This window comes from Halyomorpha halys, unplaced genomic scaffold (genome assembly GCF_000696795.3).
Source record: "Halyomorpha halys isolate HHAL.00 unplaced genomic scaffold, Hhal_1.1 Scaffold2091.1, whole genome shotgun sequence".
Classification (NCBI taxonomy): Eukaryota; Metazoa; Arthropoda; class Insecta; order Hemiptera; family Pentatomidae; genus Halyomorpha; species Halyomorpha halys.
Window position 1 is genome coordinate 325,693 of NW_027105408.1, and position 23,359 is coordinate 349,051.

The 23,359-nt window shown below is 32.1% G+C and overlaps 1 long non-coding RNA gene across 1 annotated transcript; it reads left to right on the forward strand.

Moving 5' to 3' along the window:
• The first annotated feature begins 1,941 nt into the window (after positions 1-1,941).
• Positions 1,942-20,251, forward strand: LOC106691121 (uncharacterized). Its single transcript, XR_001344725.3, has 3 exons — positions 1,942-2,214; positions 15,985-16,133; positions 19,995-20,251. It is a non-coding gene; the product is annotated as an uncharacterized lncRNA (long non-coding RNA).
• The last annotated feature ends 3,108 nt before the right edge of the window (positions 20,252-23,359 follow it).

The following is a 23,359-nucleotide window of genomic DNA, read 5'->3' on the forward strand; positions in this document are numbered from 1 at the left end:
AACTTTGGAGAATTTTCAAGGCTCCCAAACTCGATCAAACAGTAGCGCAATTCCTTGTGTTGTGTAACGTGCACCTTTCCTAGTCGTCTACAAATCGTGCAAACACCAATCCATTCTTAGAATTGTTAGTGATATTTTAGCTTCTTGTGTCTTAAACACATGTAGTTGATACAAGTGCTGCAAGGAAAGCACACGATCTGGTGCCATCGTTCGTTTCACCTTATTCCAATAACAATTAATAACACGTACGAATAGCATTTATTTTGCTTAGCAATAAAGTTCAATCGACTTATTACTCAACGCCACGGACATGCGTTCACAAGTTAACCTATTGAGCTGGCTCAATTTTTCTCCAAGATGGTCCTAATCTCCTACATCTGGATGTAGATGGATCCCCAGATGTAGGAATGCAAAATATCAAGCTCTTAAATAGGCTAGAGTGACAGAAGGGCTGAGAGGTGTTCAAAATGGGCAGGGATGACAAACTGTTAAGACAATGACTACAAGAGATAAGGTATTGTTAGTGGGACCGGTTTGAAGATTTAGGGAGAGGCCGGGAGACAGTTGAAGGCTATCAATAAAGAGTCCTTAAACAATTAGGGGGTGACGTGGAGACAAAGCAAACTGATGCATATCTCAACAAAGGAAGCAGACAATAGCTCCCGTGTGGCCCGGATTAAAACATTCTCCTTATCTAATATCAATAATGTAAATAGGAAGCTATACTTACGTACTACAAGGTAGGCAGCCAGGGCAGGAACGCATGCAACAGAAAACAGCCAATATTAGCTATCGTAAAACATAAATAAATGAGTAATAAAGGAAAACAAATAGAAAATAGGAAAACTTACAAACTAAGAATTGGAAAATAACTAAACTATGTAGATATACCTAGCCGTTGAAATTATGGTTGCGGTACTGACTTAACAGCCCTAATACGTAAATATAAATTTGCAAACATATAAAATATATCATGTTTATGCATCTAATAAGTCGGTCACGCGGTTGAATGAAAGAAGGTCTCTTTACAGCCCTCAGTTGTTTGAACGCTCCACTTCTGTCATTTTGACAGTCACAGCCTTACTGTTTTGGAAAAACCTTTCATACACGATTACAAGAAATACGTTTGCAGTCAGCATTGTAGAAAAGACCGTCATACAGATGCCACAAATTTATATACATCCATTCAATGTTTCAGTTATTCAAAATTGAACGTTACTTTTTTTTCTATTGCCATTTTATTCTATTCCTTCTTATTGAACAGGTGGTAATTTTTTTTTTTACATTAGAAATTTTAAATTTTAATCGGACTTCAAAGTCTGACTTGTCCGTACCGTGGAAGAACACTGTATACAGTACACTGTAATAAGTCATCTATTATTAAAATATATCATATTTATGTATCCATATTAGTTTCGTTACATTCCTCAATGTAATTTTACCACACTCTGTAAAATGGAGCTCACCCACAAAGTTCCAAAATATGAGCTAATGCTATATTATTGTTATAGCAATAATAAATATCAATTAATATCCGCCAGAAAAGATTCAACCGTCTGCTGGCATGTTATACCATTGCACGTCTATGAACAAACAAATAAAACATTTAATTCTGGAAATTTGTAATATTATATATTTAGTATTAGAAAATATCTGAGGGCTTTAAAAAATTAAACTAACAACTTAGTAATTTACTAATTCAGGGTCCTAAGATAAATAAATTTAAAAACAAAATATATTTACAAAAAACTAATGGTTTTCAGAGACGATGATGGGCATATGCTTAGTAGTGTAAAACAAATAGTAAAAGATTTAAGAGAACATTGTTTGCTTACGTATGTAAAAGTTTAATTTTTGACAGACAGTATTACATAAAGATTTTAAAAACTCCCAAAAAAACAAAACAATAAACGGACATGTGTTGTTACTCCAGGCCACAGAGATAGTTTTATTCCTAATTACTTTTATATAACTTTAAATTCATTTCTCGCAGTTCAGTTACTATGCGGTTTGTTTCCTTTCTGAATAATGAGGTTCATTTATTCTTTCAACTTAATTCTTCCCGCATCTTGTTTCCATAGCCATGGAGGAGGCTCAAAATGTAGGCATGTTGTGGCATATAAACAGTCAAAAATCATCAATGTGATTCATTTTGGATGCTTGAATAAACCATAAATTCCTAGAAAGCAGTTAAAGAAATAGGAGAGAACACAGGTAAGTTTAGTACATATTTTATAATGTCACAAATAATAATAATAGCAACCCAAAACTTAAACTATTACATTATTTAAACATATAAATATACTATATTTTACTACATATTAAATGCAGTAATATGAATGACGTTTTTTGTTTTGCTTGAGAATTGAGAGAGATTAAAAAATCAAGGGCTGAGGAAAGCATATGAAAAACCACTTAATTGTTCAGTAGAGCAGTTTTGAAAAATTCTACAACTCCTATTTAATCCTCAATGTAGTTTATGTTCCATAATATTATAGGTAAATATGTCAAAAGATTATTTTGCACAAAATTCAAATAATTTATAAAATTATGACTTCTTATATTCTTATTGTAGGCTAATCAAATCAATGTTACAATACCCTCTACTTTGCCAGGATTTTTTGTTTCAATTTTAGAATCTATCACATCTAAGAAATATAAAAATATAGGGACTTAAAATAAAGCAAGAAATTAAAAATTTAATTAAATAAACTACTAAGAGTTATCTGAAATTTTGGAATTCAATAATTCAAATAATCCTTTCCATACTGTATAATTTTCCTAAACATTCTGTTATTTTCCAGAAGGTAAAATAAAGTTTTCTAGTTGATTATAAGGAGGAAAAAATACTAACGCCAATTTTTCTAACATAACTCATTAAACATAAAAAAAATTGTAACATTAAACCGAACTGAATACGTGACGCCACTATTTCAAAATTCGAAATAATCAAATGTGTATTAAAATTAGAAATTAGCTCCTGCTATTAAATCGGCAATTATGACACAAAAAACAATTCTTTAAGAAATTTATAGATTGTACCAAGGACATGTTATTCGACTGTCTAAATTAAAATACTAACACCACTATCCACATGTTTATGCATCTCGTAATTCATAGAACAGATAATTATAGTTTTAGCGTAAAATATAACTAATTTTTTGCTATGTTATCCGAATATACAATCTTAAATATTATCTATCCTTCCAGGAGGAAAAAACAACTTAATAAGGATACTCTGACTATTAATAATAACAATTTAAACAAAACCGATTTAAAAAAAAATACATTGAGAAGGAAAATCACGTCGGTATTAATTTAGATATTAGTTGTATGTAATGACCCGTGGAGGAAATGAAAAGCAGTGATTGAGGGTTCGGACGGGAGATGATGGAGTGGGATTTACATGACTTGGAGCAGTTTACATTTTATCTAAGAAAAGAACCAAAGAGATTACTATAATAATATCGATTAAGTTAGGATTTTATCTGAAATAAATAGAGGCAGTAAGGAGGTAGCAATGTAATGACGCTGCCTTAGGGAACTAGCTAATGATATGATAATACCACCCTCCAACCCCCTTCCTTCCTTACCTCGAGTCTGGCTTATAATTATTGGCGGCCTCTTACGGCCCTACCGCCCTACACTTCCCAATATTTTACGATCTTTAATTCTATAATTATTTCCCCAAACGAGCCTCATAAAAATCTCAACGGGTCCTGCTAATGGTCGCAATTAACTATGAAGCGAGTCACGATTTCATCGCCGGATTAATTCATCCGTCTGCCATAACAGCCATGTCGTCGAGTACGTATACGAATCGATAAGAAACATATTTTTTGCAAACAGATTAAAAATGAAAAGAAATTTCAAAGAACAAAAACGTAAATATTTATTGTAAAAATCACAGCAGTTTGATTGACAAAAGGAAACCAAAGTTACGATGTTCGACTGCAGGATGGTGTAAGAGAAGCTTTAATTACTTTGTATGAAAAGATACAGAAACTAAGACATACCCGTCTTTACAAACTTTTGTCATAGAGTGCCCTCCGACATCACTATTCGACATCTCTCAGGAGTTAGACTTAAATTGAGAATGTTCTTTATCTCAAACATAAAGGGGAATGACAGAAACGCTTCAGGAACGGTTTTTTTCAATTAAGGATATGTACCATAAGAATATGTACCTTATTGATCGAAATAATTTATCAGCTAATTGTTGCTAACTATACAAATCAATAATTGATTTTAAAAGCGAATATGAAATAAACCCCTTTTAAGTGACGGATGGAATATCTTCATAAATATATTGGTGAGCTATTAGTGAAGTTGTCGATAAATAATGAAACTTGTTATAGTAGTCCGGTATATTGAACACCCAAAAGAAATTACAGGCACTAAATAAACATTTTTAATTTGTACAACGAAGTTTTTTCTTATTACTGTCACAGATAGCACTCGGTTATTGAAGAAAATAATACAATACTTTGCAAATTGATTTAAATGCAATATTACTGAGTAACTTGAGACATTGAATTTAATACTAGGTTGTGTTTTGCTCCAGAAATGGATAAAAAACCTCTGACGGATAGATTTCACTCACTTAATAGTGAGTAAAACTCACTTAATTAATTGTTCAATATTTTCAGCTCAAATAGTTTCAAAACAACCAGGAGCTCTCACAGAATAATTTTAGGCATCAAACCTGAAAATCTGCTGACATTTGAAATCCGCAACTGAAACCAAAAAGAATTGTTTAATCAAAAAGAACGTTGTTTTTTTTAGACCAATTCACTCGATCTTCCCGAATCAGGTTTCCGTTCCGGCTACTCCACAAAATCTGTTCTAGCCAAAATCACAACCAGCATACATAAAATAATATTCTTTATTTATTCTGGGATTGGTCCCTTTAGAATAATATACAGGAGTCAGAATTAGGCTTTAGAGCCTTAGAGTGAAATACAAAATAAGAATGAAATTATAAAACGTCATAAAATATAATAAAATAATGAATTTCAAAAGATTAAAATGAACAACAATCATTAACAGAATATATAAAATAAGAATAGAACAAAAATGATAATGAAAATAAAAATGATATAAATCAAATATTATTAAACTAAAAATAATAAACGGAAAGGTACAATTTCTGCTAATAAACATATTTACAAGAATAAATCTGAAACATTAAGTACAGAAAATATATACACTTTGTTTGAGACTGTCAATTGTTATTCTTCCGGAATTGGGTAGACGGAAGGTGGTCGAAGATACGGGATTTGAAGGTTGGAAGGGTATTACATCTACTAATGAAGGGATGAGGAACGGATGAGGAAAGATCTACCAAAGGCTGCGGTTCGATGGGCAGTTACATATAAGTCTGAAGGCCTTGTGTGGAAATGCACTGAGGATTTAAATTGAAGGATATTAGAGATGTACGATAGACGACGGAATTGGATTACTTGGTAAAGGAAGGAAGCAAGAAAATATGTATGACAGAAGGAGGGATAAAGCCACTTCAATCCTTCATAAAATCAGGTGACAGAGGCGTACCTGAGGACCTTAAAGATGAATCATACAAGGCAATTAATTAACCGTTTTAATTTTGCTTCGAGATCCTCAGAGACACCCCTGTAAACCAAACAGTGATAAACAAAGTTGGAGAATATTAAGGAAGTAATCAGGAGCCTACGGGTTTCAAAAGGACATACTGCTATGGATGATAACAATTAACTGTAAAGGCTCTTATCATCCCTTTCCAATAGAACTGTTCCAAATAGTCGCCATTCCTCATCAATCCTATCCAACTTCCTTACTCTGTCCTTTAGGAGTAGCCCTGGGTTCTAGTATCTCTCTCCCCTTATTCAGTTCCTATATCAAAGATTTTCTTAATTCTATCCACCACTGTTCCCACCACCAATACGCTGACAACTTCTCACTCTCTGAGTTATTGGTAGCCTATACCGATATTTAGAGAGACCTGGATAGGATCAGTGCCTGGGAACTGACACAACCCAGACCATTCTTTATATCCTCACTCATTTCCCCCACACTAACTACGGTTGTGTGGCATCCGGGGGCTCCTCGATTTTACTGCATATTGAGACTTCCTCATGTTTCCCACTTCTACGATGAGGTAAAGTCCCCTTTCCCCTTCAACTGCAGGCAATGTTTTCTCGAATGCTACCTATACCAAGCAATCAGTTCCAACCACCCTTCCTCCAATTCCAATCCTCTCTCCACTCCCAGGAAACGAAATCTCGTCATTCTGACCTCTAAATCCCTCCCCACTGAACAAAACATCATAAAATTCCTTTTTAGAAGGCAGTGTTCTGAGATTCCTACCTCCTAATATCCGACACGCTTCTTCCCTATTTTCATTTAAATACCACCTTTTCCATAACCTTACACCCCAAACCGACAGTCCCTAGCCATAACACTGTGATTTAAGATTTTATTTAAGATCAGAAGTGAATACTATTTCTGTATGAATCTATTTTATTTTATTTGGCTTTAGTAATTCAGTTATCTTTGATTTAGAATAAGTATCTATTTTATTTGTTCATGTAACGTTAACATTGCATAATATTATCAGAAAATAATATTTTTTTAATTTAGAATAAGAATTTATTTCTATTTTACTGATTTTATACATAATTGCACATGAGAAATTGTATAATATCATTAGGAGTGAATCATTTTTTTACATGTGAATTGATTTTTTTATTTTATTTTGTACTTTTCAGTACAATTGAGAATACGAATTTTTATTTTTGTTTACAGATTTTATAATTTTTTACATTGTAGAGAGTGTGTACATTAAGTTATTTTTATTTTTTATTTCTGATTAACTAATAATTTGTTCACATAAGATATTCTTAAGGAACCCTATCTTAGATTAAAATAGATTTTCTTAAAATAGATTTAAATATTCTATTCAATTGAAAACCAGACATTTTGTAATTAGCAATTTTCTAGACTTAGTTAAGAATAGATTTACTTCCAGCCGTATAACTCAGCGAATTTGAGCGCCTTTTAAAACAATAAATAAATATATTCTACCCAGAAAACAAAAAAAGAAATCCACTTCAATTGATAAGACAGCTACATCGAGATAGTGGATATGGATGGAGATTAAGCATAAATAATACTATCTTAGCATTACGCCTCCAGATTAAGACGAATTTTATAAATTGTCCTAGTTGTAATACACCGACCGGTAGAGATGTATCTTACATCTTGTTCTCTTATCCTCCATCTTCTTAACATTTGTTTTCCATTCTTTATCTCTCATCTCCGTTCAACCCATGATGGAATTATGTCAAGTGACCCCCTTGACGAAGCTGGGGCTAAATCATTTTCGCATCGGAATGCAGGGAAGACGAAGATGCGGAAGACAGATATAAGAAGAGAGATATTCGGTTATGACGGAGGTGATATACCGGAGCGAGATGAGAAGATAGCGCGGCGGTAGCTTCATTGTAGCCTTCTTTATTACATCCAGATCTACAGATAGTCCCCTCAGTCCTGATGAATAGCCTCCTTCCAACCCCCTCCAATTTGCATCTTCTCCGTGCCTCTCTCCCGCTTAAAGGTTACCACCTACCTCTCATAATCAGAACGTCTATTCCAACCAAGGATAATTTTATTTCATGTCAAATACTAGATTAGTTTGCTACCAGCAACGCCAGATACGCAGAAGTCAGACATACTCCACTTTATTTGCAGCAATCATATATATATATAGTCTAACAAGATTAATTTATAACAACCACTGGTCATATATACTGGATAGGAATAACTTCAAAACTATTTTATCGATAGCGCAGCCGGGATTTCGATAAAGTAGAGGAGTGGTCCATCCACCTATCCTACTACACAATATACTATTCGTTACGCAGCACACTATTATGGAGAATGTACAGCATGATATTTTCAACTGCAACGTATATAACGTATAAATTAATTCAACGCTAAATGATTACTGAACTAATATTGAAAACACTAAAAATGGTATGTTACTCATATCATTCAACTGAATGATTCAAATATAGGTTCAGTAGAATTAAAAATGTAATAATTCAATAAGTATGTCGACCCAATAAAAGTAATAATTCAATAAGTATGTCGACCCAATAAAAGTAATAATTCAATAAGTATGTCGACTTAACAAAAGTAATAATTCAATAAGTATGTCGACCCAACAAAAGTTACCAGCCTGGCGCATGCGCCCATCAGTTTACCGTCATCCTTCGTGTCCTATTTCGAAGGTTTTTGTGTTTTTTAACAACATAGATAACAGTTGCAGATTATTTTTAAAAAAGTTTCTAGATTCTATGTATCTTGAAACGCGAAACTTCAAATTCTAAAGGGAAGAGCTCAATTTATTTTTTTTCCTCAGTCTTTTACAAAGGTTTTTTATTAAAAATAATTTACTATAACAAATTCTGCACTGAGTCATTGGTAATGGTGATCTGATTTCGATAATGTTTTGCTTTGTAACTGCACTACAAATAACAGCTACAATTTATTTTTAAAAATGGTTCTATGAAACGAAAAACCTCAAATTTTTGGGGAAGGAATTAGTTCTTTTTTTTCTCAGTCTATTACAAAGGTTTTTTAATTTATTATTTATTAAAATAATAAACCGGGATAAGTTCAAATGCACTGTGTCTTTGGTAATAAGGATTTCGATAATATTTTTTTTTTGGTTGGGAATTTAAATTTTCTTTACTTTTTTTCTTCCTTATCTTAGAAATTTATTTTAAATACGAACTCTTTAAAAAGAGATCTAAGGAGAAAACTTAAGGTAAGTTTTAATTAAATCGGTTCATTCGTCCATTCTTCAAAAGATTCTGTTTTTTTTTTTTTAAATTTTATAACACCATCAGAAAATGATTTCGAACACTATATTTTTCCTCTATCTCCATTTATGGCCGTAGGAAATTTCTCTTTGTTTGACACTTAAAACAAGAAGGCTAATGGTCATGTGAATAAATTCCGAGGATCATCATCCGATGAGACTGATGATAAATTTTTAAAAATCAACCCAGGGTTTCGGAGAAAAGCTGCAGACGGTAAACGAACAGATTTTTTTTTAATTTGTTTTTTGGATTCTGTATGCAACCTGAAATTTTGAGAGTGCATTTAATTTTCTTTACTTGTTCGATTACAAAGGTTTATTATTGAAAACGATTAGCAAATAACCAAAATAATGTACAATGTACAACGATTCTTAAAATAATGAACATTGAGGAGTAAATGTTTAAATTATGATTACCCCACGTTTGAAAAATAAAGTTATGCCACATTGCTCTTCAATACGACGTAATAGTTAGAAACTAAAAATTCATATATATAATAATAATATATATATAATAATAATGATATGTTTAATGTAAAAACAAAAAAATAAATATTTAGTTTCATCAAAATCTTCATTATTTATTTTTGTAGTGACCTCAAAAATATACCTGTTCCAGTATATTACACAAAATAATAAAAAAATATGGGACTATCTCAACCCGTGAAGAGAACACATTTTGATGATAATATAACATGACACAAAAAATAAATACAATTAAAGGATAAAACTCAATAGATATTACTTTATGTAGTAAGACAGTGAAAATTTGCAGTACCTAAACTTTTTTACAACTTGGCTAAAAATTATGAAATACTGAATTATTTAAAAAAATAATAACTTTATAGATGGCATTTGACGAATGTGGTAATAATTGGTGATTTTTAAAAACATAATTGCATCACTGCTTCCTGGTAGATGACGATGAGATGGGGCACCAGCTCAACTCTGGCCTGAGTGGGTTAGAATTTATTTTGTGGCAGATCAACGGGATAAATACCAACTCCTTCCTACTCAGAGCTAGAATAGTAACCTGTAGAATAACCATCCCATATATGCCAGAAATGTATAAGGTGACAGCCATATGCTGACCGAATTTCTTCCCTGTAACCCACTGGTCAAGAATGAGTATGTCCTGAACAAGAACTAAATCCAAGACCTTTCAGAAGTTGAAATAGTAAAGGTCTAGCTAGGTGCTAGCTTTTAAACTGCGCTTGATTTCTACTTCGATTCCGATCTTAAGACTTTGGTATGGTTCATTCTTTATTAAGTTATAAACTATCTATCTGGATGTCTCAGGAGTACCGTTGAATTTATTTTGTCATTCCCATAGTTGGCCATTTAAATGGGAAGATCGAAGAAGAAGAAGAACTATCTATCTGCGTACTGTTTCTGAAAATATTAGGTACTAACTTCATCAGGAATTCAGCCTTCCTTAAATAAATGTAGGTAAAAACCTAACCCTCATTCCGTAACATCCCATTAAGGATCTTGGATTCATTTGTTCGTTAGTACCTACTTTGTTTTAATAGTGTTTTATAAACAATATATTATTAAAAATGAACCAATATTTTACAAAAAGTGTTTCATACATACGATGGTATATTATATTTCCATAATACTGCGCTTCGGACGCATTATAGTCTCCTCGATCAAGGTAGATATTTTTTGTGTTTGGGTAAAAATGGTTGAGACTAAGAGAAGACAGCCGCCGGTGGAGATGATTTAGTGTAATATCTTGTGGCTAAGGCGTGGCTCACTGTTTCATATTCAGCCCGGGCTAGAGGAGATATAAAAAGTGTTCCGTGACGTTATCTCCCTGCCGTCCCCCTACTTTAAATCATAGCCGGGGACGTGTAGGTGTAAAAATGGCTACCGGCTGCTATCGTGGATCTGGCTCCTGGGAGGAGGAGCTCTATTAAGATTTGGCCCCGGGGTCCCGATAGCATCTAGCCGGCCACTAACACCACTCAATAGCCTCTCATCAGCGTCCCGAATTAATATCCATTCACTCCCTCTGCTACCGTCCGCTTCGGGGGTGTCTACAACCGTTACCGTCCCATCTAAATTGCAAAACAGCTGAGTGAAATTAGTGACGCCGATGGACTGAATCTAACCATTAATATGGGAGGAGTGGTCCCTATCCGACGGGAAGGGGCGCATTTTAAATGCAAACAAATTGTTCCTTCATGATCTCATCTAGATTAATAGATATTTTACCTGCGGCTATCAAACCATAACCGGTAGGTATAATGTGTTCAGCAATGAAAAATATATACATTAAATCCCACCACTTTGTTTTCACGGTAACCAATAAGTAAAAGTTAACATTGGGTTGAGAAAGTCAACTAAAACAAAGTGAAACGTTAAAACAGCTCCACCTGGTTCATTCAGTGTAGATATGTATTCCACCTTATTGTATTATAAAAAGACAAAAATTATTTCGATTCGAAATACAAATCTAGATTTTAAAGACAACTAGTTACATTTTATAAGATAAACACATACTTTAGAAAATAAACGATTTTAGTTATGTTGATTTTTCTCTATTGCGATCCGAACGAATGAAATTGCGAACCGTTTGCACAACACTAAAGTAAGAGGTGGATGATAAGTCACTACTGCATTGAGTCCATTTCATTGTTTTACATTGTTATTTTGATTGAGGGAACAAAAACACTGGTTCCAACACAGTACACTAATCCCTTCCACCCCACCCGATAGAACACATTGGATTTGGGAAGATTCTGATTACAAAGCTATGAAAGTTTAATGAAATCGTTAAAGAAAAGCGGAAGCTCATATAACTTAAATAGAAGCACCTTACTCATCGTCTTAGAAGATAGAAGATAGAAGCTCCAGAGAAGGGAGAAATAATTGACATAATTAGGTCAATAAAGAACCATTAAGTCACCAGTTGTTGACGAGATAACTCCAGAGATGATAAAATATGGTGGCAGTGATTTGTGGTAAGAAATTTACGATTTGATTAGGAAGATATGGATGAAATAAAAAGTGCACCAAGATTGGATAAGAGCAGCATATGTCCTATACAAGAAAGGAGGCAAGATGGCATGTGATGAGTACTGCTCTACATAGCACAACCTATAGAATACTGGCAGTGTGCCTACATAAAAGAGCGACCGGTTTCAGGGATAATATCATAGGAGTATGTCAGTGTTCCGGCCCGGTAGATCAACAGTTGATATATTCTAACAGATATTCTTCCTGAGGCTATAGAAAAGTGTTATGAGTTCAACATAGACATGCATCTGCTATTTGTGAACCTCAAACAAGCCATATGCTTGTTAGAGGTCCACAAATAGCAGACTTAAATTCCAGTCTGGACAGAACAGGACTTATGAATGCAAAGGTAAAGGTAGACAAACTGAAAAACCTATCCAGGCAGACAAAAATTACGCTACTTGTCGAGTTAAGGTTGGAAATTCGTTGTCTCAGGATTTTTCTATGGAGGATGGCTTAAGTCAGGACGATCTTCTGGCTCCTCTCCTTTTTAATATAGCACTGGAAGTAGCTATTCGTTCAATTAGAGCTAATACATAAGGAACCATAAACAATCTCAACATCTAATAAATGCAGATGATATTGCCGTTAGAACCCAAAAAGCAGTAAAAGGAACATTCCATGAACTCGGAAAAGCAGTAGGTAAATAAGGTTAATGAAAATAAGACTGTGTACATGAAGTGTTCGAGGTAGGGTAAGCAAGTGACAAGTAAAGTATTTTTCAAAGATGATAGTTTCAATTCTGTATACTGAACATGGATTTTGGTTTGCTGTGGTGGATGCTCGGGTTCATGTAGGATCGTAATGCCAAAATAATGATAATAATCTTTAAGCGGAAAATGTAGTAATATTAGCAAGCACTATTACAACTTTAAGAAACCGTTGGATAGTATGTAAGTTTCGCGAATTTAAAGAAGACCAAAATAGCTTTTATTGAAGGAAGTAATATTTTGTAATACTAAGGATAACAAAACAACACACTGCATGACGGAGTACTGGCTTATAGTAAGGAAGGATCATTTTGAAAAGTATCCGAAAAAGAAACAAGATGACGCAGAAGTCCTTATCTTCATTAATATGAGTTACTTCACTGACTCCACTTTTTTTCGGTTGTATTATTTTTGGAAACTAGTAATCATTTACGATAAGTTTGTTGTAAAAGGAACCGGTATACTATAGAATTATCAATAATAATTTCGGCAGAATTAAGTGAATCGAAAAAATATTCAACGTTTAAAGGAAATGATTATGTTGAATTTGAGCCACTTCAAAATAAGTCTATGTACATAAACATGGCTCAGGGTCCTACGCCGTAGAAATAAAATAAATAACATTAAAGAAGAGTTCATAGTTTTAAGCAGACACTGGAACTGCACTTCTTTTGGGGGTACCCCATACTTTCCAAAACCTCCGGTATCGTCCTTGAGCCCAAAATGTCGATATCCACTATTGCATCTATTAAAAAATAGCCTGAAGTATTAATTTTTTAAGACCCCGATAATAAAGATAATGCAAGTCAGTAAGCGGTAAATTACAACCTACTTATACCTTGTTTCACTGGAACACTGATAATAATTAATACCGACATAATGTACTGCAATATGTTTTAGAATTAATATACTTCAGAAACACAAACTTTTACAACCAAGTTCCCACCCAAACCGGCGATAAGAGATATTAATATTATGTTGTGTTTCTTACGACGTTCAAAATTATGTTGCTATCTAGAAGAGATAAGAAGGAGAGGGCAGTGAGAGCGCACCTGCATACTGTCACCTGTCCTCTGGTTTCCGGTCAGCTATTAATTACCTGGGACCGATAATGGCGACGAGGAGGACCGCTACTGGTTAATTGGGCGCATTCCCATTAGTGGAGAGAGGAGCTAACTAACAAATTGAGGAGAGGGGGGTAATTGGGATCGCCCACTAACACTCCCACACATTCCGCCATAGGAAGCCAATGTGAGCGCAATGGTTACTGAAAGGCAACATTTGACAGATCATTGATCAATGAAAAAATAATTTCAAAACAAGTTATAGTTTATAAAGGCCATATTTTCAAACAGCGTAATCGCATGAGTAATAAAAATCCAAAACAACCTTTAAAATAGCATATATCATTTGAATATTATTACGTCATCGAAATCAGACATTTCGGAAAATGACTTTCTATTTGTACAATCTGGAATTTATAATAATTTATTCTTCTTGTCAAGAAAATATTATTGCGCTTTGGACATTTTCATTTTTGAGATTGAAATTTGTAACCAGAAGAAAAGCATATATCTGTTAAGGAAATTAACAGGAACTTAAACTAACTAAAAATATTGCTAATTTATTCTACCTAACTCAATTAATTGCGGGATAAGACAAACCACTTTTTTATTTCATAATCAAAGGCAAAAAAAGAACAAGGAAAACACAAGAATTAATCGGCAAGCAGGCTAGGGTCACAGATGGCAAAGGGTCTCAAAAAGGTCTCGATAACTAAATCCATAAAAACAACGTTTATTTTATTCCCTCTAGGTTTTTACATCTAAATTAAAACGAAGAGTTTTCTTGAAGGTTTTGTTTTTCTAGAAAGATGCTCATACTCTCACTACTTTGATCTACATGTTCTAATTTATTCCACCATTGATGATACATCATAAAAAATAAGAATAGTAAGAAAAACATGAGTATAGTATGTGTTATTATTTGAGGATCTGAACAATGAAATACTAACTAAATATTGAAATATCCAGGAACACAAGTCAGGATACAAAAATAAAACCAAAACATGCTACAGTCACAGATGGAATAAATTCGGATCAAAAAAAGGCTTCTCAACAAAAACAGAGATAAATCAGGAAATATAAGTTATAATACAGAATTATTTAACTTTAAACATCATACCTCACAAAGTTATGGAGATTAAAAGCTAATATAGAAGATGATTCAACGTAATACATATGGAGTATTTGAGGAAACAAGAAGACATAATCAGGACAAGTAGACTAATGGATGAAACAATATTTCGCTTCTTTGGTATATCACGCGAATAGTGGAACATCTGACAGAAAACGTTCGGATTTTATTTTGAACTTGAATTTTGAAGATACTACCGTAAACTGGATTTACTTTTTTAGTTTGGGTTATAATACAGACTGTCCCAAATCTAGTAGAGCTGTCACAAAGTAACCCTGGCCTATGGAGTACGTCAAATACAAAATATTTGTTATCGGATTTTCTATGATTAAAGAAAAGTGCGAAATATTTTTTAAGTGGTAAGTACAAACAAATCATAGAGGCTTCAAATAGTCTGGGAACCAATTTTTAAGTCTAAACCACCGACTTACCAGAAAAGATAGCGGAGATAAAAAGGATAAACATTATTTTAATGGAAAGGTTATGGGTGAATAGAAAACCACAGTGCTTGAAATTGCCTATTTAGGCAGGAACTTCATACGAACATAACACATACCTCTCTTGAAATTTACACGAAGTTGGTTTCTGAAAATAGGACGCATCCAAGAATTTGCAGGGTATATTTGTACTTCAACCTATTTGGAAAATTACTTGCATACTTGGAGGCATATATATATAATCATAATTTGTTTAAGCTGTCCCTTTTACAGAACAAGGATGATATATCCGAATTTCGATTAGTGTTGTACAATATATAAAACTAATAAAATGTCTTAAAATTAAAATTAATTATATTGTAGGAGGATAGTCCGGGTGGTGGTCAATAAAGGTATCAAAATAGTAAAAGAAAACTATTTATTGTTAACAACGTTTCACTCCGCTTTAGCAGGGCTTTTTGAGTGGAGCGCTGAGAAAGACAGGTCAAGTAGGGCGAAACGGTGGTTTACAATAAATAGTTTTATTTTTACTATTTTGATACATTTATTGAGCGTCACGCGTACTATCTTCCTACAATCTACTTCCTACGGTCAACTATCTTTTTTCAATATAAAATTAATTAACGAATCAAAATTAACTAAATGAATTTTAAGCGGAAATCCAAAAATGTCAGAAAGAGAACAGTTGATATAGATACTTCTCAGGCAGTATTTATACTTTTATACCTTATTTATACACATTATACCTTTATAGCCCATGAATCACAATAAAAAAATCGTTATTTAATGGACTTTACTAACGGTGAAGGAGAGCATAACTTAAAAATCATAACAAACTGAAGAAGTGTACGTCAATCTAGTCATGCAAGAAAGTCCACAATCCTTACGGAATATTACAAAAAGGTAACACAAATATCATAGTTATATATAAGTATATAATTTTGTAAAACCGTAGAGTTCTTAATAATATAATAATAATATATATATTCCAAACCGATGGTACTTTATTTTTAAGTTTTTTTAGTTTTTGTATGAACACTTTAGACGGGTTTCATTTCACTAAAAACAGGATGGACAAGACAGTTAAACCCCGCTTGGAATAATTAATTGTGACAAAAGGAAGGCGGTGAAACCGCTAGAAGGTTTATTGTTTTACAACGGGCTTCCTCTGCATATCTTAACAACTACCCATGAAACACAAGAAAGCCTTCTCCTTCTGAAAGAGCCTGAACCTCTACTTCCTGTAGACATATTTTTCTGATATAGATAGCACTAATTGCGGTAGTCTTGCGACAGCAGCTGGTACAGAACACAACATCGCGCTGGAGGCATTAGTGTTCGCCTCAGCGTAAAGTGAACTTTATCAATATCATAGTTAAATTATGTCCATTATATGAACAATGCCTGGAAACATTAGTCATACCTAGTTTAACAAAAGTTAGACTTGAGATCTGTATGGAAAGATGTATTTAGGGATCGCATAACGTAGAGCGAAGAGGAAAGAAAATTGAATAAGATTCTTAAAAGATTGGCGAAATAGAAAATGAATATTCAGTTAAGGGTGTTTTTAAAAAATAAATAACTATATAAAACGATTGATTTAATTGTTGCATCAACACTTATAAGTTACAGATACAAGATTGATGTCGTCAATTTTTAGTTTGGTAAAGAGAATAAAGTTTTTCAGGCTCTAACACCAAACTTTTCAGATCAAGTCCCACAATGCCTCGTTTAACTCCATAAAATAATATGATTTGGGAGGTTTTTCGACCTCAATCGGAACGATCAATAGTAAGTCCCAAGAACAAAGATTAACCTATCACAAAGATATAAATTGCAATAAAATGTTCAGTTTTATTGTGTATTCCACTTATTCTGTTTCCTTGTTGTCCTTTAAATAATGAAAAAGAGTTTTGAATGATTTACATGTATAGTGAAACTTAAAATATGATTAAAAAAAACTGGCCAAACATTTGACAGTTAAGGTTTGGAAGTCTAGTTATGACTTGATTTGAAAATTGAATGAATGCAAGGAAGGAATGTTAGAAAAATGGCCTATCTGACTATTATATTTGTAGAAGTCATTACAAGAATCCACATTTCCTCCATGTCATTTAATATTATTTTATCATATGTGTTATACTATCTCTAAAACTTTACTATAACCAGAAATTTTACTTTATTTCAAAAACATAGTGGATCACTAACAAACTTTTGAGATTATAGATCAGCATAGCTTCCTCAAAATTTCTGCTAGATAGGTAGGTTAAGTTCGGAATAGATGGACAGATTTTTCTTTGAACTAATTACGTCTAATTAAGAGCCATTTTGGTGCTCATAGCTGTCCCAACCCATAGCTAATTCACATTTATTTCCCGATTGGATGAAATGTATGTTAAGAATACAAGTTAAAAAAAAAAACATTAAGGTGTTCCATCAATCTCGGATATGCTGTTAGAAAGAAATAAAGTTTAATAAGTTTATGACCCAACGGCATAATACATAGAGTAAAACATTAAACTTATTAAAAAAAAACATAGATACAATAATACGGTTTTAGCCTTAATTAAAAGTAATATGCAGCGTTTTTTGTTCATAAAGTTTTAAAAGATAATTCAAGGAAATAAAATGTAATGTTTCTTTAAGATACTCTTTTGACCCAGCCCTAAACCAAAAACCATTCGGTATCATTCAAATAACTAAAATTATCAGATCTATCATTACAAAATTTCTCCTTTTGGAAATTGCCTATTTTTTTTTTTTTTTTTTTTAAGAATAGTCTTTATTTCTAGTTTTTTCTTCTTCCTTTCTTGTTTTTTCTTCTTTAATCTTATTTTTCATTTTAATATGACTTTGTTTTATGTGATCAATAATATCCCCGAATTCCTCTTGATAATCAATGCTATAATTTAGAATAGATGGGCACCCTTTGTACCCACCAATGGCTGACAAATGCCACACTATATTTGGTTAGAAGTATAAAAAGGCATACTTAACAGTCATTCCAGCAATAATTTACATAAATAATTAAAAGTAAAATAGAAATTGGGCTTAAAAAATATTTCTATTTACATATGGACACGATTTTTCTTAAAACTTAAAAAAAATATTTACAAAACATCACTACAGAGAACAGACGGCAACAATCATAACGGCTCAGAAGTTGCTGGTTCGAGAGGAATGCCACTGGTCATCCATCTATCCCTGACTTACTCTACCTATACTTTAAGATCTAAGAATAAATTATATTACTAATCTTTCAATAAATTTGGATTTTTCCATGAGAGGAGAAACATGTGGATGTGGGTCAAGAAATACTTCTGTGCACAGCGAAGCCAATGTAGTGAACGGAATCAGTTAAAATTGATACTGGAACATTTTCAAACTGATCCCCAACTTAAAAAAAAAGGAAATGAACGGAAATTTTCGTGAATTCTTAGTTTTTTCCCATTTTTCGTCCAGTCCAAATGTATATTTATCCAAAAATAATATTTTGTAAGAATGCCCAGTCCTCTGGTACACAGTCACATGCAAATCTAGTTTTCAAAATGCTTAATCGAAGTGTATTTGCTCATCACCAACTAAATTATTGAGAATTTTTAACCATTTGACAGTCGCTTATTAACTAATATTCATTTGTCTGAGAGTTATATTAAGGATTGCTCTCAGACATCCCAAATGGCCATATAGTAAAAAATAGGATTAAAAAATTATCTTAAAAAAATCTTAGATAAACTGTACTAGAAATCATTTTAGTAGAAAGCTCCTTATCTGATATTTCTCAAACGTGAAAGATATAAATGCCCAGGATGTTGGCAAACATATCAAGAATTAATTATAAATTTGAAATAGTGGTTTTTGACAGTTAAAATCGATTGATGTGAAACGGCTGATACCATCTCAACTGAAGAAAATAATCAAAATGACTGCACTAACAACCGGACTATGACAAGGCCGGGCAGTTATAAACACGATCTAGATACCCTCACCTCAGCTGAACAGGTGTAAGGCAGCCTCTGGTCCAACGTTTCCATTTATATTTTATAATTGACCTAGCAATCATACACGTCGCTAAAGCCATGTAAAACATGGGAGTCTGTGCTAAAATTTGACGAGGATAAGTTGGACCTCCTGTAATTATGCAAACTAAAAGAGTAGAAAGGAAGTATTAAGGGATTACTGGAATCTCCTTAGAAAGAAGTATCACCATGAATAATGCCTCTCTTATAGGCTAATTTATACCCTACTTACTCGATTTACAAAGGAATAACACTTGTGTAGTCGTTTTATGCATTTATAATAATGGCCAGAATACTTAATACCACCCAAAGATTAGTAGAACGAAAAACATGGAAAAGGGCATGTCATTAGAATAACTAAGGTTAGGAATAAATTAGGATATAATAATCATATTCTTGATGGCTCCTATTATACCAGGCTACGAAAAAATGGAACTTAACTATTTTATTTTATTTTTTCTAGAAGATTTTTATTGCTTTTTAATATATATTTCTCCTACATTATTTTCATCATTATGAAAGTATCTCAATTATCTAAAAATACACAGATTGTTCAAATATCTTAAACGGAAAAAAAGAGTAATAGGATTTTTTTTGTCCTAATTTTACCACCATCATCCGGAGCCACATGAGGAAAACCATATTTTCTTATTTCAGAGTCATTTTGCTAGTCCAAATGTTACTCTTTGAAACCATTTGAAAAAAAACTTCAATGTGTGGAAATAATAAATTTTTATTTTTTCAGTTTTAAAGTGAATTTCTGAACTGATTGCTAACATAACAAGGAGGGCTGTGCTAAGGACTAGGACGAGAGTATAAGAAGGTAGGTATACTTACGCCCTGTGGGAACAGAAGACAGCGATTCCGAGTGCAGATAACAACCAGACGACGGCACAACGGGAAGACCGCACATGGAAAAAAGATCGTGATCCATTTAGAAACTAGCATAATTTACTTTACCTGTTCAATGTATATTAATAATAAATCATTAATTATATCATATCTACTACAAATATATATATACTTTTATAAAATTGAAACATTTCTTACATAAGTAGTAGCACAGACTGTTCTCCTTAGTTTAATTGTCTTAAAGTGAATAGTGATTATTTTGAAAACGTACAGTTTTATATATTTAAAACTTTTTTTTTTTATTGTTTGAACCTCAAGCTCTTTATCACTCGAATTTCAAAATTCAACAATTAGGAACTGTATACTTACTCATAACTCACCTATGAGTTAGTACAATAGATGAAAGACGTCATAGCCTTCTGAGGTTTGAAAAAAAAAGAGCAATTTTACAGATATGATAATTTGACTAATGAGGACAGCATACGTCTCTCCAAAATTATAAATATAGTTTCCACACATTTCACTAATAACTGAGTTATTTTATTTTATTAAAAACTAAAAAACCATCGATACACTAAATAGTCCAATAATGAAATAATAATGTCATTACTTTGATTAATATTTAAAAATAAACAGAAATCTAACACTGTCCTGAAAGTTTCTTGTTTTTTAAACTGAAAGCTATTAGAGCTGCAATTGATTCAAAGACCAACTTTCACACAGTTGAGGAGTTGATTTAGTAGGATATACTCGATCAAAAGGCAGTGTATCCACTTCAACTAAGCAACAGTTTTTTATGAAAAGGTAAATTTTACACCAAAAACTTATTCAATTTATTCCAAAATTTAAATTTGTCCATGTTCAATAGCAGTTCCAAATCAACATGTCAAATAAAAATTCAGTTTATCTACATGAGCAGGTCCCATAATAATGGTTAAATAATAACTTTGTGATAGTAGATATTTTGACATTTGATAGAATACTGTTCAACAGTTCTTTTGGTATATGTAATCTCGTCTAAACTTTTTCACCTAAAATGATTCTTTAGGAAAGGATTAAAAAATAAATGTATAAATATAATTTATAATAATAATTATTATTATAAACCTATTTAGGTAGAAATTTATTAATTAACAATAACTGCTTTGTAACAAAAATTTGTATAAATATTTTACAATGTATTTCAACATAAAATGTCTTATTTTAACTTTTTCTTTTATTTCAATACTTTGAGTATTAGAAATAAGTTTCTAAGTAGATTTTTAATTAAATTACATTCCTTAAAATCAATTACTAAATGATAAAGCATGAGTAAATATTACTAGCATTTTTCTAATAAATTCATAATATATTTTTGTTCACTTTCAATATTAAATCGTTTTGTAATCCACCCAACTAGGCTTTATCAACACCAAGGTTAAAAAGAAAGTGCTTCAGCTTTCACCGTTGAGACCATTCTAAATCACTTTTTGGAGCCCTGAAATTTCGTTCCAGTTTAATTTTTGAGAGATAAGACCTAATAATTTTAACTTGATTTGTTTAAGGTGCCTTTAGACGATCGGACCAGACCAGCTAAATCGGGTAAAGAGTAAAGGAGGGCGGAAAAACATTTGCAATAGTTACTGACACATTGGTCAAATTGGATGATGGAATTTTCATAGCTCTGCCAATAGAAACTAGTCATCTTTCCACTTTTGCATATGACCCGATTTATCGGGTCTGGTACGATTCAGGCCAGCTCAGTTAACTCTTCCTACATCTGATTTAGGCCACGCATGCAAATGAAACAGTCTAATGGTACCTTTAGTGTATTTTTTTTGTTTTTATAAGAGAAAAACAGGAAAAAGAATTTTGTCGACAATCATTTCGTCAATTATCATCGACAAACTATCTTAATTATAGAAAAAAATCATTAAGTAGGGACTCGTTTTTTTTTAAGGTCAAAATTAACTCCAGCGCAGCTTTTGTTAATATCCAAACAGATATAAATATGAAAATTACAAAAAAAGTTAGCCGTTTTTTAAAACTAATATTGAATTTTTTAAAAGAAATAGTTTTTGAAATAAATTATGTTCAACAGAACTTGTTCAGAACAACGGTACATAATTGCGAAGTTTACTTCTAATTATTCAATTGGGATGTTCTTCCTAGAATCTTGGAACTTACTAAAACTATGAATTTTACAATCTAATTATAAAATAAGTAATCAATTTAGAAATTTTACTTACATTTGTAGGGTCCTGCCAGCCAAACATGAAACAAAAGAAAAAAAACATTAAATTTTTTAGCAAAAACGTTAACTAGATAACTAAATATTCAATTTGTTATGTCTAGGGATGGGCATAAAAAAAAGTAAAGTATTTTTATAAATATAAAAAACATAGCTTTATTTAATATAAACAAATTAAAAAATGGTGATATTCAACTTAAAAAAGTCTGAAAATACTGAATTCGTTTTTTTTTTGTTAAAATGTTTTAAAAAAGAAAAAACATATATTTAATTGTAATTTGCCTTTCTCATCAATAAATATGCAAGTGAGATAAATTAGTGTTAATTTTTACATAAATATGTAGTAAAACAAACATTGAAGCTATGGATAATATTTGAAACGGAAAATACAGGAATGGAAGAGATATATTTGCTTGAATTTACATTTGTAAAGTTGTTTTTTTTTAATATTTATTTATTGCTATTTACAACTGTACATTATAATACATTTAGTAAATACGATCTAAGTTAAATAGGAGTGTTACAGGGGTGTAGAGAAACTACCCATTGGTAGCACTCTAATGACATTTTACATTAGCTGGTCTCGTGGCCATCTTCTTCATTTGTAAAGTTGAAAGAAACAATTACGAACCATTAAACTCAGTTTGGTTTTCCAGATGAGGAAAAATGGTATTAAAAAGAAAAATATTGCGGTAACATTAAATTGGACATACCATATTCTCATGAAAAAACTCAAAGTGTAATTCAAAAAATCTCACGCATGAGATAATATTTATTTTTATATTAATTATTTATTTTTTGAGGCATGTACTAATTGAAATAAATACATTTAAACAAAACAAACAAACAAACAAACTCAGAATTAATTAAATTTGAACCAAGGGAGATTTCGCTGTAACATAATTATATTTCGAAGCATACATTTATATTTTATTTATTTTACAATATAGGTAATATGACTGGAAGATTTGTATAATATTATTTTTATATATTATCTAGTTAGGTGGAATGAAAATTCCACTTCCTTG